General features: G+C 41.4%; 1 protein-coding gene and 2 long non-coding RNA genes across 4 annotated transcripts in view; 1 reads left to right on the top strand and 2 right to left on the bottom strand.

The window, feature by feature from the left end:
* LOC114553537 (copine-9) overlaps window positions 1-18,222 on the bottom strand; it is a 396,447-nt gene that overhangs the window by 126,797 nt on the left and 251,428 nt on the right.
* LOC114553914 (uncharacterized) lies at window positions 229-1,666 on the top strand. 2 transcript variants are annotated; one of them, XR_003692371.1, is made up of 3 exons: window positions 229-451; window positions 1,239-1,358; window positions 1,432-1,666. It is a non-coding gene; the product is annotated as an uncharacterized LOC114553914 (long non-coding RNA). The 2 variants fall into 2 exon arrangements; XR_003692372.1 differs by lacking the exon at window positions 229-451 and adding an exon at window positions 907-1,163.
* LOC114553911 (uncharacterized) lies at window positions 13,183-15,010 on the bottom strand. The gene is made up of 2 exons (XR_003692369.1): window positions 14,676-15,010; window positions 13,183-14,141 (listed from the first exon to the last, which is right to left on the bottom strand). It is a non-coding gene; the product is annotated as an uncharacterized LOC114553911 (long non-coding RNA).

The raw sequence follows: 18,222 nt of genomic DNA, 5'->3' as shown, positions 1-18,222 counted from the left end.
CATATTCACAAGTCCATGGCATATGAAGCTGTTGGCTCTGCTGAAATGGCCTCATAATCTAGACTTCAATTGTCCTATTTTTATTAAGCTTTCCCAGTATTCCATTAAAACTAACTGTAATTCCCCTCCTGCTGTTCGCGCCCTCCTGGTTAATCTGCTCCTCTTTGACTCTCTCTATCACTCTGCCCCGCCCCCTAACCCCCCTGGATGTTGAACCGCCTTCACTGCTTCGATTTGAAAAATAGTGGAGGGAGATGAGTCCGAGAGTTAGAGCAAAAGCTTCCAAAGTATGGGAGTATTTCATACTAGCTCTTAAAAGAGTTGTCTGTACACTCTGTCAAACTTCACTTGGACACAGGAGTTGTTCAAGACCTACGGAGTGTTTTTTTTTCTCCTCAATGTCGCCTCCGGGGCTCCGTAAAAATGCGCCCACAGAAAAGGAAAATACAATGTAAGTATATGATTATTAATGAAACGGCGAGCTAGTTTGTACTGTTTATTAACTCTTGAGAAGTACAATGACTGTATTTGGATGTTGAACAGGCTACCTAGACTTTGGCAGTAATGTTTTATGCACGCAAGTTTAAATGCAAGCAGCACAGCTGTGTACCTGGCTGCTTTCAGCGCCATTCATTAGCAGAGCTGAGCGGGTGGCAAAATTACGAATCCCACTATGGCCACGGCAAGACCCGCCCTACAAAGCAGCTCGATTGGTTGGGATTAGGCATTTCACCTCGAGTGGTTAAGGTTAGGGTTAGGGGATTGGTCAGGGGATAGGACCTGTACATGTAAGCATGGACGCCTGGCCAATAGTAGTGTGTGAACGCTATTGAAGGGCGGGTCTTGGCGTGGCCATAGTGGGATTCGTAATATCGCGAGCGGGTGAGTTGCTTTATAAAAGTGTATTTTTTTGGTCTTGTAATTTACAGGAAGCAGTACGCCGTCTTCACAACTCGGAGACAAACTGTAGCAGGCGCTACGAACCAGAGCAAGGATAACTCTGTTGTATAAGGACATAGATACTTAATAGATACCGATTTTAACCGTACTTTTTTTTTTTTTTTTTTACACACTAACCTCGCCTCATAACGAGGCTGTGACCTATATTTGCTCGGAGCTATGTCTGCAAGTCCAGATTTACGCTGATAATGACACCATTGTGTGTAAGTACTTTAACTGTTTTATCTAGATCCTTGTTTTTTTTTTATTCATACCACTCTCATTTAATTGTTTTCCAGCTGCCTGTAAGACATATTACGAGACAGCACGCAGGAGCTTCAGCTAGAAACAACCAGATGTGGCATTGCGGGCAGAAGCTGTGAAGAGTTCAGCTCGGAGTGGGTCCAGAAGAAAAGTGGGTAAGATTAGAACCGTTTGGTTAATGTGAATATTTTTTGCAGTACGGATTGTCTTTATTGATTGATTTTACAGCTGCTGGAAGTGAGACAGAGTGTGCTGAGGTGGGCATTTGGAAGTGCGCCACCATGGACAATGCACCACAGACGTCTGCAAAATGGACCGAATTCAGACCGAATGCTGCCGGTTACCAACAGCTCCGAGGCGGCAGCGGGTTAGGTGTGGACGGTGCTGCTCCTTGTGAGTGTGGGATATTGTGTGTGCTGTGTGTCTCCGATGCTTTGTACATAGTTTTTTTTCTAATTGCGTTTGTGTTTTGTGTCAATAAAGCTCTATCTTTGAATAAACAGCACGTTCCTGGCAAATCATTTTAACTATGATAATCATGACATGAATATACAACATAGCATATATGAAATAAATATATATAATACACATATATATACATATATATATATATATATATATATATATATATATATATATATATATATATATATACATACATACACACACACACAGTACAGGCCAAAAGTTTGGACACACCTTCTCATTCAATGTGTTTCTTTAATTTCATGACTATTTACATTGTAGATTCTCACTGAAGGCACCAAAACTATGAATGAACACATATGGAATTATGTACTTAACAAAAAAGTGTAAAATAACTGAAAACATGTCTTATATTTTAGATTCCTCAAAGTAGCCACCCATTGCAATTTTTGATAACTCTGCAAACCCTTGGTGTTCTCTCAATGAGCTTCATGAGGTAGTCACCTGAAATGGTTTTCACCTCACAGGTGTGCTATGTCAGGGTTAATTAGTGGAATTTTTTCCCTTATTAATAAAAAAGCAAAGGGTGGCTACTTTGAAGAATCTAAAATATAAGAGATGTTTTCAGTTATTTCACGCTTTTTTGTTAAGTACATAATTCCATATGTGTTCATTCATAGTTTTGATGACTTCAGTGAGAATCTATAATGTAAATAGTCATGAAAATAAAAAGGAAACACATTGAATGAGAAGGTGTGTCCAAACTTTTGGCCTGTACTGTATATATATAATTTTATTATTATAATAATAATGGCCCAGGTTGACCAATAGCCTAACCCGTGACAGACCTGTCAACCAATCCCGAGAGATTTTTCTTGTTTAAAAGTAGTGGTTTCATCCAATCCTGAGTGAGGAAATTCCAGCCATGTTGTTTATTTTATTTTTTATTTTTGACAGACAGTACAACCTATGTCACCATCACAACTGACACGACATCTATATCATCCACTGTCCGGTTTTACGAATACAGAAAGAAGGCAGCAGACCCAGAATACACAGAGCTGGGGTCTTGGTGAGTTGTAATCCCAATAGATCATGCAAGAGGGTAACAACCCTATCCCACAAATGTGCATTTTTTCACAAGAATACAACATGTGTACCAGAGTACCCACTTCCTTCTCACACCTCCAACATGTGTTACTGTCCTTAAGTTTTAGTTTGGCCATTTTACTGGGGGTCCATTGGTTTCTATTAAGTAATTTGTACAGAATAAGCTGAGTTTGCTCTTCACGAGAACATTTATGCCAAGACGCAACCAACTTCATCGCCCACATCTTTCTCCCAGCACAATCTCAAGCCCTCCATGTGGGGTGGATGAGCCTCCCTGAAAATCTCATAATATTTAGAGGCTCCACATTTTTTACATTTAGTTACCTGGACTAATTCCTGAATCCTGGTCACAGGGTCAGGGTTCTTCCCCCGAGTAGCTTTAATGCAGTGCCCAATTTGTAGAAATTTCCAAAAGTCCTCTTGTGTAAGGTTATATTCTTGCTTAATTTCATAAAATGACCTCAATCCATTTTCGCTAAGCAAGTCACCAAGCAAGTTTATTCCTGCTTTTGCCCATTTCTCCCACATAATAGATTTTTTGCCAATTAATATTTTTTTGTTATACCAAATAGAAGATTTAGGGGTAAGATGCGGGCTACATTTTATATGTTGATGAGCACTCATCCAAGTTTCCTGTACAAAGGTCAAAACTGGGTCCTTAAAGGGTACCGGTCTTCCCATCTGAGTAAGAAACGCCTCAAGGGAGGTCGGAGCCACCAGTTCCTCTTCTATTTTAACCCAGGAAGGCACCTGCTCCCGCAAATTATTTATTTTGGCTAACTGGGAAAGTGAAAAGGCATAATGATACCACTCTATTTTAGACAATAATAAGCCTCCACTTTCTTTGGTCGGTTAATAATTTTGATCGGTTAAAGCTTGGTTTTTTGCCTGCCCATATATAACTCTCCACGACAAAATTGTATAGTTTCAAGAGGCTAGGGGGAAAACTTAATGGAAGCATGTACAGAATATATTGGAATTTAGGGGAGATGATCATCTTCACCAAGTTAATCCTACCTAACAAAAATATATTCAATTTAGCCCAGTTTTGTAAGAGAGGCTGAATAGCCTGAATAACCGGAGAAATGTTAGATTGCATTATTTTGTTCAATCCTGGTATCAATTTGATCCCTAAATAGGTCAGGCCTGCTGGCATCCACTTGTACTGCCATGATTCCCTAATGTCCGGAGGACATATTTTAGAGATAGGCATGGCCTGTGACTTAGCCCAGTTAATTGTGTAGCCAGAGATTTCTGAAAATGCCTCAATAATGGAAGAGATCCTGGATACTGCTGTGTTTGGGTTACTTGTAATCAAAAGAATGTCATCAGCATACAAAAAAGCTTATGTACTTCACGGCCCATTTGAACCCCTTTAACGTCTTTACTTTCTTGCAATGCAATTGCTAGCGGTTCCAGAAATAAGGCAAATATAAGCGGCGACAGGGGAGAGCCCTGTCTGGTGCCTCGACTAAGTTTGAATGGAGGTGGCATCACACCATTAGTAACAACTGTAGCCATTGGCTCTGTATATACTAGCTGTAACCACTGCCTAAAGGATGGACCGAACCCAAATTTCTCCAACGTATGAAAGAGGAAAGCAAATTCAACTTTATCGAAAGCCTTCTCCGCATCTAGAGAGAAGGCAACTATGGGGTCTATATCATTCATGGTTTTCCACATTATGTGTAATATTCTGCGGAGATTGTCAGGTGAGCACCTATTTTTAACAAACCCAACCTGATCAGCATGTACCAGACTAGGAAGCACCCTTTCCAGCCTGGCAGCAAGCACCTTGGAGATAATATTTTTATCAACATTAATTAACAAGACTGGACGATAGTTTCCGCAATATTGTGGGTCTTTCCCTTTTTTATGAAGTAAAGTTATAACAGCTGATCTCATACTCGCTGGGAGTCTACCCTTACGCAAAGCATCCTGGTAAACATCTAACAATCTTGGGGCAAGATCTTCCACAAATTTCTTATAAAAATCAAACGGAAATCCATCATTGCCAGGAGCCTTGCCTAATCGAACTGTGAATTGCTAATTTCTGCTAATGTAATTTCTCCTTCCAATAAGTTTCTTTGTTCCTCCGTTAGAGTTGGAATTTTAATGGACGAAAAAAAGTCCATCAATTTCCGTTCTTCAATGTTTCCTTGCGATGTATATAATTTTTGGTAAAACATTTGAAAAACTTCATTAATAGCTTTTTTATCGGTTATCAGCTTGTTATCGTGATCAAATATGGAAGGGATTAAGTTAGAGGCCTGCCTCTGTTTTACCCTATGCGCTAGAATCTTACCAGCTCTCTCACCTTCACCATCAAAATATTTTTGATTGGAACAGAATAGTGCATATTCAACCTTTTTCTGTAGATTATTGTTTAGCTCATATTTTAACTTAATTAACCTGTTCCATATTTCCCTCTCAGGGTACTGCATATGTTGTAGCTTCTGTAATTTATCCCTCTCCGCTTTTTTAAATCGAGAACTATATTGAATGAGACGCCCCCTTACAAAGGCTTTGAAAGCATCCCAAGTTATATCAATATCGTCAATTGAACCCTCATTAAACTCCCAAAATTCCTTTATTACAGTTCTTATGTACTCACAATATTCCTCACTATTTAGTAATAAATTATTGAAGCGCCACCTCATCGTAGATTTTGTGTTTTCTGTAATAGATATGGCTATATCCACTGGAGCATGATCAGTTAAAACTATGTTGCCAATCATGGCACTAAGAGTCTGACTCACCAGCACGTGGGAGATCAGGAAATAATCAATTCTGGAATAAGTTGAATGTGGGTGAGAGTAAAATGTATAATCTTTTTCTTGGGGATAGAGTAGTCTCTACACATCCACCAGTCCCAGCTCTTCCATCATCACATCTACAGCAGCGCATGCTGGGTCATGAACTGGCCTAGATTGGGAAGATTTATCCAAATACACATCCCTAACCTGGTTAAAGTCTCCTCCAATTATGATGTTATCATTCCCTATAGCCTACTCCTTACTATATTGCAGACTTCATGAAAAAACTCTGGTTGTGATGTGTTAGGCGCATAGGTATTTACAAAGGTTATTTTCTGACCCTCTAACAAAGCATCCACAATTATCCATCTACCTTCCTGATGAGAGTAATGTTTCAGTACTCGAAAATCTATGTTCTTCCTAACCAAAATGATCACCCCTCTTTTCCTATTGGAATAGGCGCTAAAATAAACTTGACCCACCCAATCCCTTTTACGGATTCAATCATTCATTTAAAAGTGTCTCCTGAATAAAAGCGAGGTCAGTTTTCTTCTGTTTCAAATAGGTGAGGATCTTTTTCCTTTTCACACCATTGTGACAACCTGCTATATTCCATGAAACTATTTTAAACAAAGTCATCTGGCAGTGCTTATATCTGATTAGTGATTAGTGATTATATCTGTCTAAATAGGCAGCAATGCCTACAGAGCTCTGTCTGTCCAATCCAAGTGGAGATATATCTAATTTCCTGGTAAAGAAATCATTGGTCAAAATTGTACAACATTGTAGGCACAATAAAACAAACAGAAAAGAAAAGAACAGCATGAACAGCTGGAACTATTGGGTTAAACTATTACCCAATAAACAAGGTTTCTGCAGGTCAGCAGTACTCAAGGATCCCATTTGTGGCTCCCCTCCTAACTCGCCTATTCCAATCCCCCACTCATTCGTATCATACAGATTATTACATTCGTTGAGTTTACTTAGATCACCCTGAAACTGCAGGAGGACTATAGCTAGGTCTTAGACTGAAAACACTCCACCCTTAAAATATAAGTTGACACCTTCACACCTACAATATATTATTGTTGGGGTTACATGGGTGTATTAAGTAAATTAAACCATATTTTACCCATTCAGTGAAGAACAAACAAAAAGAGAGAAAAAAAAAGGGAAAACCCTCATACAAAATCGAGCGCATTGCCCACAATTAACTTCAGTCTCAACTGATCATTAACACATCAGCGGGCCATGAGTATATCCCAACAGAAAAAAGAAAACGCGCTCATCCAAAATCCAAAATCAGACCATCTGAGTCCAGTTGTCCTCCGCATTGTAGGCGGTGATCATAAATCAGATTATATATTTAGATTAATCCACACCAGACAGATTCAGCCTTTTTCACCCATGTTGAGTGGCGCCTGTCCCCCGCTGTCCTCCGCTGGACAATCCAATGCTTCCCGGCCGCTGAGAAAACTCTTAACCTCCGCAGAGCTTGAGAACCGGTGCCACCGGTTATCCAATGTGAAAGTTATAACAGCAGGGTAACGCAGTGAATAATCAATCTTGTGTTGTTGCAGTATACGCCGTACCTCATCATATTTCTTGCGTTTCTCCTGTACCTCTTGGGCGGAGTCTTGGAAAAAGTGGACCCTCATGTCCCTTCAGGAGATCTGTTTCTTTTTCCTTGCAGCCGTGAGAACTGCGGCCTTGGCTTTGTCCCGCACAAAGCGGACGATGATGTGCCTCGGTCTTAGCTTGTTAGCAGGAGCAGCGCCGACGCGGTGGATTCTGTCTATCTCATACCAAGCATCAGCTTCAATGTCCAGCGCTTCCTTCAACAGAGTTTTAAAGCAACCTTCCAAATCCTGGCCCTCCATTCCCTCTCTAATACCAGAGATTCTGATATTCTGGCGACGGGAAAATCCCTCCAATGCCGTCACTTTTTCCCGCAGTTGCTGGTTCTGTTTCACCAAGCCTTTCATGATTGGGTTAGCCTCAGCTTCTTCGTCCTCTAACCGGGAGATTCTCTCTTCAGCCTCTGTGATCCTACTGCCGAGGTTGTTAACAGTTTCGTTCAAAGACTCTACTCCATTTTTCACCTCGTTCATGTCTTTAGCCAGGATCTCGAGGATAGATCGGATGCTGTTCAACTCAGCCACCATGCTCTCTTTAGGAGAACTATTCGACGTAACAGATGTCTCCGCCATTGCAGGCGTTACCTGAGGATCCGGCGCGGACTTTCCTCTAGAATTAAGAGGCTGATTGCGGGTAAAATAATGACTTTTCTGACTCATGCCACCTTCAAAGAATGTCCGAAAAACAAGTCTAATCCGAACAACGACTTAAATTGAAGTTTTTAGGGGGATTTGGGGGAAAGGCGAGCTCTGTTTCTCCCTAAGCAGCCATCTTGGGCGGGCATACCACGTGACTCCGCGCCTATTCGTATTCTAATTAGATCCATTAAGACCTCCGCGGGGGCTCTCCATATACGTCATGGTTCATTTCCGACAATATATGGCACAGACGAACTTGACGTTCGCAGCCTGTAAATTGTCGATAACTGACGAAAATTAGGGGGATTTCCGGGCGTTTACAGGCATTTACGGGGACGGAAATCCCACTTTTCATGCAGTGTATGATGTGACAGAGAGGTTAATATTTCACCAGGTCCGAGGGCTAGATGTGTTAAGTAGTGTACTGTATGGATGGTAGGTACAGGACATGCTTTGAATTCATAAGATTTAACAATATAGTGTTAGGGACAGATCAGATGGCTAGAGACTCAGCCAGGTCTCACGGCAGGTCCTTATATAGTTACGTTATTTTAATCTATTAAGTCGTGGACAGGTTATGTAAATGCCTTTTTTTTCGTGTGCCGATTACGAAATTGAAAGCAATGCATTTTAATGGGAAGCATATTTCGTGATCCCAGAACGCTGACGGTAGCGAGTAATATTGATAATGCAAAAGTCCGCGTAGGGAGGTAGGTCGGGGTGGTGGATGGGTCAGAAAACACAGGACTTTCACCCTGGAGACCAGGGATTGCGTCCCATGTGTTGCAGTACCTTTGTCCCGAGTGTTGCAGTTCCTTTGTCGGTGTGTCCCGCGTGTGACGGTTCCTTTCCCCATTCTTTTTTTTTTCCTAACCACAACCGTCCAATTATTGTGGCGTTTCATTTCCCCATTGTGGCGTTTCATTTCCCCGTTGTTTTGTGTCCCTGCGCCCGTGGATTGCGTCCTGCAAGTGGCGGCCCGCGAGTGGCGGCCCGTCCCGTTGTTTTGGCCGGCGTGTGGCGCTTCATTTCCCCGTTGTCGCGTCCCCCAGAGCAGGTTCAAAAAGCGTCACCTGTACACGTTCAAAAGTTGTTGCATATACACGAAAAAAACGTCAAAATAAGTTGTTGCATATACACGAAAAAAACGTCAAAATCGTAACCTGTACACAAATTTATGAATCAAAATAACGTGACTATTACACGACCTGGCGTGAGACCGGGTTGAGAGACTTGAGACTTGACTTGGACTTGTGGCAAAAGACTTGAGACTTGACTTGGACTTGACCTTGCCCCTCAAAGACTTGAGACTTGACTTGGACTCGAGCTCAAAGACTTGAGACTTGACTTGGACTTGCAAAAAATGACTTGTGAACATCTCTGACTCAAGCAAAGAAATTGTCATCCTAAAGGTAAAACTTAAAAACTTGCAAACAAAACATTTGTGTAGTCGTAAACTAATGGACTTTTATTTGTTTGATATTATGTCACTTTGTTTACAGTTCCTTCTGCTTCTTTTTCAATGATCAGTCTTTTGCTCTCTCCATCACGTTTGCAGTTGCGCTCCCAGTTTCTCATTTGCACTTCCAAACTCTGTTTGCAATTCTGGCACAAACCTCTCGCGTGGGCGGGTCTTACATTGGCTAATGAGTTTTTGGAGTACATTTGAGTCTACCCTGACATTTCAGTGTAGCTAACGTTAGAGACTTTGGAGCACACACAAACCACTCTACACAGCGGATTCCTACAAGATTAATAATATTGTCTATGATGTACGTTGTTAGTATGGTTAAGAAACGTTTGTTGTTTCGTTGTGTTAAGTTACTAGTAAAGCTGTGTAAGTTAGCATCTAATGTTAGCTAACTGCTAACGTTATCAATATCAAATGCTAGCCAAGCCAAGTAACGTTGGCTTACTGTAGCTACATTACTGAGCTAATTTTCCATGGGAATCATTTAGGCTTAGTGAGGCTTTACTCAATGGAGCTGTATTAATTATTGTCTTTTCTCTGTAGAACAATGAAACATTGTGGGACCTGCAGGACCAAAGCAGAGCTACGATGCTGTCCAAGGTAGGTCAGTAGTTGGTCTATTATGACAAATTATTATCCAGCTAACTACAAATTGATGTGGTTGCTGTTGGTCTGATAATACACAATGCTAGGGTATTGGTTAAGGTGTACAATGTAGAAGCTGTGAATATAGTGTATTGTATGTAGGTTGACACATACATTAGATAATGTTCCATCTGTACACACTGTTTATTCTTGTATTGTATTGCTGCAAGATGGCAGATAACTGACACATTTTTGTATTTTTTAACGCTGTAAATTTCAACAATATTTAGAATTAATGCATATTGTAACTGCTGTCCAAACTATGTACTATAACTAACATACCAGGCCCTTGACAAATACTTTGCTTAGTGATGATTGTTTGATGGGATGTGCATGGCTGATGAAGCTCGGGTTCGGCTGGCTGCCCTGGACCACCTTGGCAGATTACCCAAGGGAAAAGCAGATGGATCATTTGAGTAAGTTCAACATGAAGCCATATTGTACTTTACACATGTAGTTAAAACGGAGGTAGGAATCTAGAAAGTGTGATCAGAGGTGTCAAAAGTATTCACATTCATAACTCAAGTAGAAGTATCGATACTAGGGTTTGAAAAGACTTTTGTAGAAGTTGAAGTATCATCTCAAGCTTTTTACTTAAGTAAAAGTGTAAAAGTACTGGTTTCAAAACTACTTAAAGTATAAAAGTAAAAGTAATGTAAGGCAGAGATCTTCAACAAGGGGTCCTCAAAGTCATTGCAGGGGCCCTCCAAATTATTGTAAATTTTTGAGTCTTTTTATTATCTTTGAGTCTTTTAAAATTAAAATGCCTTAACATAATTCCAACATATTATTAGCAAACATAAATTCCCACTGATGATAAGCTTACTGGCCTATAGGTAAGGTAGTCCCTAAGATATCAGCCCACAGATACAGTTAATCCTAGATTTACTGTGCCACATACAGTATGTCACATACAGTATGTAACATTAAAATATGATTTATAAAATCATGCCAACAATTAATATTTTAATAGCTTATGAAAAAAGGGTATGTAAGAAGGCTTTAGGTTGCCCTAACAGTTATTGTAGGCCCAGTTTAATATGCAACTTAATTTCATACAATATGTAGTAGGGGGTCCCTGCTACATCTCACTTTAAGTAAAGGGATCCTTGGCTTAAAAAACGTTGAAGACCCCTGATGTAAGGGGGAAAAAATGCCATGGAGAACAGCTTAACCCCAAAACGTAAGGACAAAATCATATGACTATAATAATGTTATATTAAAATCATACCTGCAAACTCAGAAGGGCTGAAAAAGGTGACACATCTCTTCTGTGTTTATCAGACAACGGCAGCTACAGTCTGGTGTTACAATCCTCTCCAGTGAAATACAGACACACTTTACACCGTTTAGCTGTCCGTTTTAACCGTGTTTACTCCAGCTGCTAGCTAACCGTAGGCTAACGTTAGCTGCTGCCAACTGTAGTGTTAACTAGCGTCCCGTGCAGCGATGTTTCAGTTCCCTCTAACGTCCGTTTTAGGAGCATCAGAGAGAAGCGCAGGCATTTAAGTGGCACCTAAATAAGGCACCGAAATCCACGTTGCTATTCGGTCCGGTAGATAACGGTCGTTAAGGCACCGGGTCTGTCCAGGTTTGATGGATCGCGTACAAACCAATAGGGTGTCGGAATGACTATGTTTATACTTCTCATCCAACCACAATCAAATTCACTCTATCCGGATGGAGCGATTTGGATAGGGTTTTTTGTGTGTGTTACTGTTTTTTTGGAACGATGACGAGCCGGAATGAAAACAAGCCAAACTGAAATATGAGTAAGGAGGCTATTTTTAAAATGTAAGGAGTAGAAAGTACAGATAATTCCGTGAAAATGTAAGGAGTAGAAGTAAAAAGTATGCTGTAAAATAATTACTCCAGTAAAGTATAGATACCCAAAATTTCTACTTAAGTAAGGTAACGAAGTATTTGTACTTCGTTACTTGACACCTCTGTGTGTGATCAATAATATTCCAGAAATAGGTGTTCCAGAAGTGATTATGAAAGCTACAAAATGTTCCAACAGTGCAAAGGATTTATTAAAGAATGACAAGACCTGACATGCTTTTATCCTATAGACTTTCAACAATTAATGTTAAAGGTCTCTTAAGCTACGCCATCTACCTGTCTCTTAGACCCCATCCCAACTAGGCTACTTAAAGAAGCGTTGGTTGGTAACCCATGGTTAACACTTCATTACTAGATATGATCAATATGTCATTTAAAGTAGCTGTGATAAAACCTCTACTGAAAAAACCCACCCTCAATCCTAAGGTCTTAGCCAACTATAGACCTATATATAATCTTCCCTTTCTCTCCAAGATCCTTGAGAAGGTAGTCACTATATCAGTTATGTGACTTTTTACATAGCAATAGTTTATTTGAGGATTTTCAGTCAGGATTTAGAATGCATCATAGCCCAGAGACGGCACTGGTGAAAATGACTAAAGACCTTCTAAGGACATGTCTCCGTACTTGTCTTACTAGATCTTAGTGCTGTATTCTTAACTGTTGACCATACCATCCTGTTACAGAGAGTGGAACATTTAGTTGGCATTAAAGGAATCACACTAAGCTGGTTTAAGTCCTATTTATCTGATCAATCTCAATTTGTTAATGTTAACAATGAATCTTCAAGGCACACTAAAGTTAGCCATGGTGTTCCAAGGCTCAGTGCTTGGACCAATTCTATTCACCTTATATATGCTTCCTCTAGGCAATATTATTAGGAAACACTCAATTAACTTTCACTGTTATGCGAATGACACCCAATTATACCTATTAATCAAACCAGACGAAACCAGTCAAAAATCCTGGATGACCTTCAATTTTCTGGATGGCATTGCCCTGGCCTCCAGCACTACTGTCAGAAATCTAGGAGTTATTTTTGATCAGGATATATCCTTTAATGGCCACTTAAAACAAACAGCCTTTTTCACCTTCGTAACATTGCCAAAATTAGGCAGATCCTGTCTCAAAATGATGCTGATAAACTAGTTCATGCATTTGTTACTTCCAGGCTGGACTATTGTAATTCCTTACTATCAGGCTGCTCAAATACGTCCCTTATGACTCTCCACCTGATCCAGTGCATGTTCTGACAAGAACTAAGAAAAGAGACGGTATTTCTCCTGTATTAGCTTCTTTGCATTGTGTAACAACCAGAAGTAATACCTGAATAGCCTCCCTAATATGTGATGGAGGAATAACACTCAATGTGGACCAGCATCTCAGAAGATCTAGATTGCTCGGGAGAAATGGGTATCGGCAGCAAGAGTGAGGAAAGACACAACTCAATAGGTACGTTTGAAGAGGTAAGGAAATAAACTTTAATTCTCTCTCATTCAACCGGTTTTCTTGTGTATATTTTCTTTTTAGAACAGTATTCTTCTCAAAATATCACAGGTGCAACATCACATTATACACAGAACCACCATAAACACCCTTTTACTTTTTCTGTTAAATTTCATTAAATCTGGTTAAGAATCCACTTGTCAAGTGAGTACTTAGTTGGTTCAATATCCCTATATAGATTCAAGATGTAGCCTAATGCTATGCTAGCTCCATATTATTAGTCAGGCACTCATTAATTTGTATTCATCTATATTAATGTTTAAGCTCCTATTTTATAGTGCCTCTAACCACACAAGCGGATTCTCTAAATATTTTGGTACACTTTTCTTTGTATAACCCAAATCAAATATCAATAAACTACCATATATATATAAACATGAAAATGAATCACATGAACCTCAAGGTCACCAATCACATGAACCTGTGCTTTTCCTGTAACCGTCAGAGTGATGATATAACTGAACACAGTCTAGAACTATAACCTCAATGACAAATCAATCACTATAGTATTAATAAGGAAAATGACCAAAAAGTTCAGTTCAGTGAGTTACTGGGAGAATCCATCCATTGCGGTGTTGTATTCTTTGAGCATTAAAGTGTAACGTAACAATGTCTGTTTTCTTCAAACTTGTTGTGGGGCAAGCGAAATGTAACTGTCCTACCACTTTTCTCCCTCTATTTCAATATCTCCTCGTTTGAAGGCTCATAGGGTTGGCTCGCCACTCCAGGACCAGACAATTCTCTATAACAGAGCAGGCTGGGCTGAAGACTCCAATGTCTCGTCTCGTAAAATCCGCACCACCGCTGAGGACACCCAGGATGAAGTAAGGACGTAAGGGATAGCCGACAAAAAAAAAAGCGAAGAACCGATGAAGATGATGACGATGATGATGACGAAGACCTGGCCTTGTATCCACAAAGCCAAAAAAAAAAGAAAGTATTACTATATAGTTCAAACATACTTCTTAGAGCCACTACAGCACTGTTGATAATGCTTTTCTATCTTTGAATTATTAACACATTGTTTCATTCGACTGTAATCTGTCAAAAATAAAATGGTCACTCCCTTAACAACTTGTCATGTTTTCATTTCTCATTGAAAATGAATAGGGCATCTCTGTAGCAATTACATACACAACTGTTACATAGGTTAGATTCAACTAACTAAACTAGCAAGAGATAAGTCTTATCACAGCATGGTCAATAAAACATTTTAACACTAACTCACATAGAACATCATTGCTTAAAAGTTGCATTACCGTGCTACAGCAGACTACAAACATGACAAATTCTAGCAACCACTAGCATGGTTAGCGTTTGCTAGCACCGTTAGCATGGTTAGCACCGCTAAGCGCGGTTAGCGCTAAGCGCTAACGGTCGCTAATGCTAATATTTAATCCAGATTTTACATTAATTCAACAAGCTTCATACTCAACTCACCAAGAATTTTCTTTTGGCAACTAGCAGCAGGATTGTAACCACTACAGGTATTGGTTTAATTTGACCATCTATCCTCTGCTCCGTATCTCAAATGCTACTTTGGCTGAAACAAAAAAAAAAGCATTTCCTCTTCCTGCTCACTTGGACTGATCCACTGAATGGGGGAGGGGTTAACTATAAGGGATTGTTTAAACCCTTTGTTAGATATTAATTATGTCAGTATGGTTGACAAAGAATATTAATCTAATCACATATATATTTTAAAATAACATACTCCCAACACATTAACTTTCAAATAATTTAGTTTTAGTTTAGATCTATTTTATAAGGTTCTGTAACCGGGGTTACATACTCCCCACTGAAAGGTGTGTACGTCCCTGTACACCTAGCTGGCTGTTTGAGCACAACTGGAGGGGGACCATAAGCATCAACCTTGGAATACATAGAACTTCGTGGTGTCTCTGCAAAAGCTAGACTTAATCCCTGAAAAAGCGACTGCACAATAGACACAAGGGGGTTCCCTAACTGGGTGTAGTGCAATCTGTCTGGGGGATCCCTAGGTCTACTGGACTGCCTGCGAGGGGCATCTTGCTCATCTTTGTTTTCTGTGTCTGCAACCACGGAATCTCCTTCCATCTGTGAATCTTCACTGTTTCCCGACATGTAACCTCCTTCTGGTTCTGTTCCAGTAATAGTTTCTTCAACTCTATGTTCAGATATAGCTTTGTCTACTTCCATTTCAGGTTCTGCTTCGGGTTCAGTTTGGCTTTCTTTTTCAGGATCTACTTCAGGTATGGGTTCGCTTTCTGGATCTCTTTCAGGTAAGGTTTCCCTTTCTGGTTCTTTTTCAGGTTCCATTTCCGGTAAGGTTTCTTCTCCTGGTTCTCTTTCATGTTCCATTTCTGATAAGGTTTCTTTTTCTGGATCTGATCCTCTTGCAATTTCTGGAGCATCGTCAGCTATTGGACTAGCTGGAGCATCAACAGGCACATTTTGTTCCAAGAAGTTAACCTCAGGTGAACTACATGCATTCACAATGCTACTTTGAAGAGGACGGTTGGATTTGATTTGAGCCTCCGGACAGGTTGCTGTATCTGGGCCCACTGGGGGTTCAGGCAGAGGGTCAGCGACTGTGGTTTGTCTGACTCTGCTGGGGTGCAAGGTGCTTACCACCCATGCAGAGTTTGCAGGCCGGTACTCAGGAACATCATCATCTGACTCACTCTCGCCCCCATCCTCATCAAGTATAGTAGGATCCAAGCGAGTTCTCTGGCGCGTTCGGTGGCGTGGGACTGGCTCAGGTGAGATTGGGCTGCTCTCCGTTGTAGGGAGAAATCCACAGGGCAACAAAAGATCCCTGTGCAAGGTCCTCAGGGGTCCATTCTGGTTTTCGGTTTCACGGTGTACACTGGGAGATCGCCAGCACGTTTCGTCACTACATGAATCACCGGTTCCCATTTATCAGCAAGCTTGTGTTTCCCGCGGAGACGGACACTCCTTACCAGCACACGGTCTCCAACTTCCAGTGCAGACTCTGTGATGCGTTGATCAAATCTGGCTTTATTTCTTGCAGCGTTTTTAGCAGCATTGATGGTTGCCAGTTTATAGCTCTCCTCCAAATGATACTTCAAGTTGCGTACATACTCCGAGTGGGATGTGTGAGGGTGTTCTCTGAGTGGAACTCCAAAAGCCAAGTCGATAGGCAACCTGGGATGCCGCCCAAACATCAACTCGTATGGACTGTACCCAGTGACTTCGTTTTTTGTACAATTGTAGGCATGCACCAATGGCCTTACAAAGTCACGCCAATGCACTTTGTCTTGGTCTTTCAAGGTTCCCAACATACTCAGAAGTGTTCGGTTGAACCTTTCAACAGGATTTCCCCTAGGATGGTATGGTGTTGTTCTGACCTTCTGAATTCCTGCCAATGCACATAGCTCTTTTATAGTCCTGGACTCAAAGTCAGGCCCTTGATCGCTATGTAAGCGCTCTGGAATGCCGTAATGGATGATGAAATTCTCCCAAAGACACTTCGCCACGGTACGAGCCTTCTGATTGGGTGTGGGTACTGCCACTGCATATTTAGTGTAGTGGTCTGTAATTACCAAGACATTGGTCGTGTTGCTTCTGTCTGGTTCAATCGAAAGGAAATCCATACAGACCAACTCTAACGGACGTGTGACTTGAATGTTGACAAGCGGTGCAGCCTTTTGAGGTGGGGCTTTCCTCCGTACACATCGGTCGCATGTCTTTACTTTCGCTTCCACTTCAGCAGCCATTTTAGGCCAGTAGAACCTGGATCGTAAAAGATCAGTAGTTCGCTCTATCCCTAGATGACCCATGTCGTCATGCAGACTCTTCATGGCTATTGGTCTCAACTCTTTGGGTAGGACCAGCTGGAAGGTAACATGTCCCCCTTCTTTTCTCTTCCGGTAGAGAATTCCCCCTTTCAACTCCAACCGAGGCAATTCTCTTAACAGCAGTGGGAGTTCAGGGAGCTCTTTTCGTATAGTTGGCAGGGGTTTCTGACCTGTTTCTAGTTGTATTATCACCTCATTGAGGCTGGGGTCAGCCCTCTGCTTTTCCTGCAACTCCTCCCTTGGAAGGTGTTGGATGGTGGATGTTCCCTCAGCACTTTCCGCTTGTTCAAAGATAGCAGGGATGGCGTCTGCATGCATGGCAAGGGACTCAACTAATGCGATGCAAGGCTCGTGAGATTCACTCTCTGGGTCGTGCCTAACTAGATGACGTTCACAGACTGCTTGTACCACTTCGGGTCCCACCTGGGTGAGATTCTCACCATCAAGAAAATGACGTGAGATAAATTGATGAACCCGGTCACGTTCCTTCTGCGATGCAGCGTCATCCATCAGCTGCTCATGGGGCCGTCTCGATAGACCATCAGCGTCTAAATTCTGTTTCCCGGCACGGTACTGGAGTACAAATGAGAATGTAGACAGAGCCGACAGCCATCGATAACTGGTAGCATCCAACTTTGCTGACGTGAATAGATATGTCAACGGATTGCTGTCAGTAACAACGGTAAATTGATTCCCGTATAGGTAGTCACTGAACTTTTCCGTCACACTCCACTTCAAGGCTAGAAACTCCAACTTGTGCGCAGGATAGCGAGCCTCGCTGTGAGACAGTCCTCGGCTGGCAAATGCAATAGGTCTCATTTCTCCGCCGTGCTCCTGATAAAGTGCAGCTCCCAGTCCAGTGGTGCTCGCATCTGTGTGCAATATGTAAGGTAAGGTTGGGTTAGCGAACCCTAATACTGGAGCGGTTGTCAGCTTGTTAATGATTGTATCAAAGGCATGCTGGCAGGCTGGAGTCCAGCGGTCCCTGAAGGGTTCTTTTGGGTTGTGGTATCTCCCACTGTTCTCTTTTGGTCTCTTGGTCTTTCGCAGAGGCGGGTAGCCAACCGTTAAGTCCGTCCAGCGGCTTGACAATCCCAGAGTACCCTGGATAAACCGCCTGTAGTACCCTGAAAATCCCAAGAATGACCTCAGCTCTTTCAGGTTCTTTGGGGGAGGCCAAGTCTGTA

The sequence above is a fragment of the Perca flavescens genome, chromosome 4 (assembly GCF_004354835.1).
Source record: "Perca flavescens isolate YP-PL-M2 chromosome 4, PFLA_1.0, whole genome shotgun sequence".
Lineage (NCBI taxonomy): Eukaryota > Metazoa > Chordata > Actinopteri > Perciformes > Percidae > Perca > Perca flavescens.
Note: the sequence above shows the minus strand (reverse complement) of the source record. Positions and strands in the feature narration are given on the sequence as shown.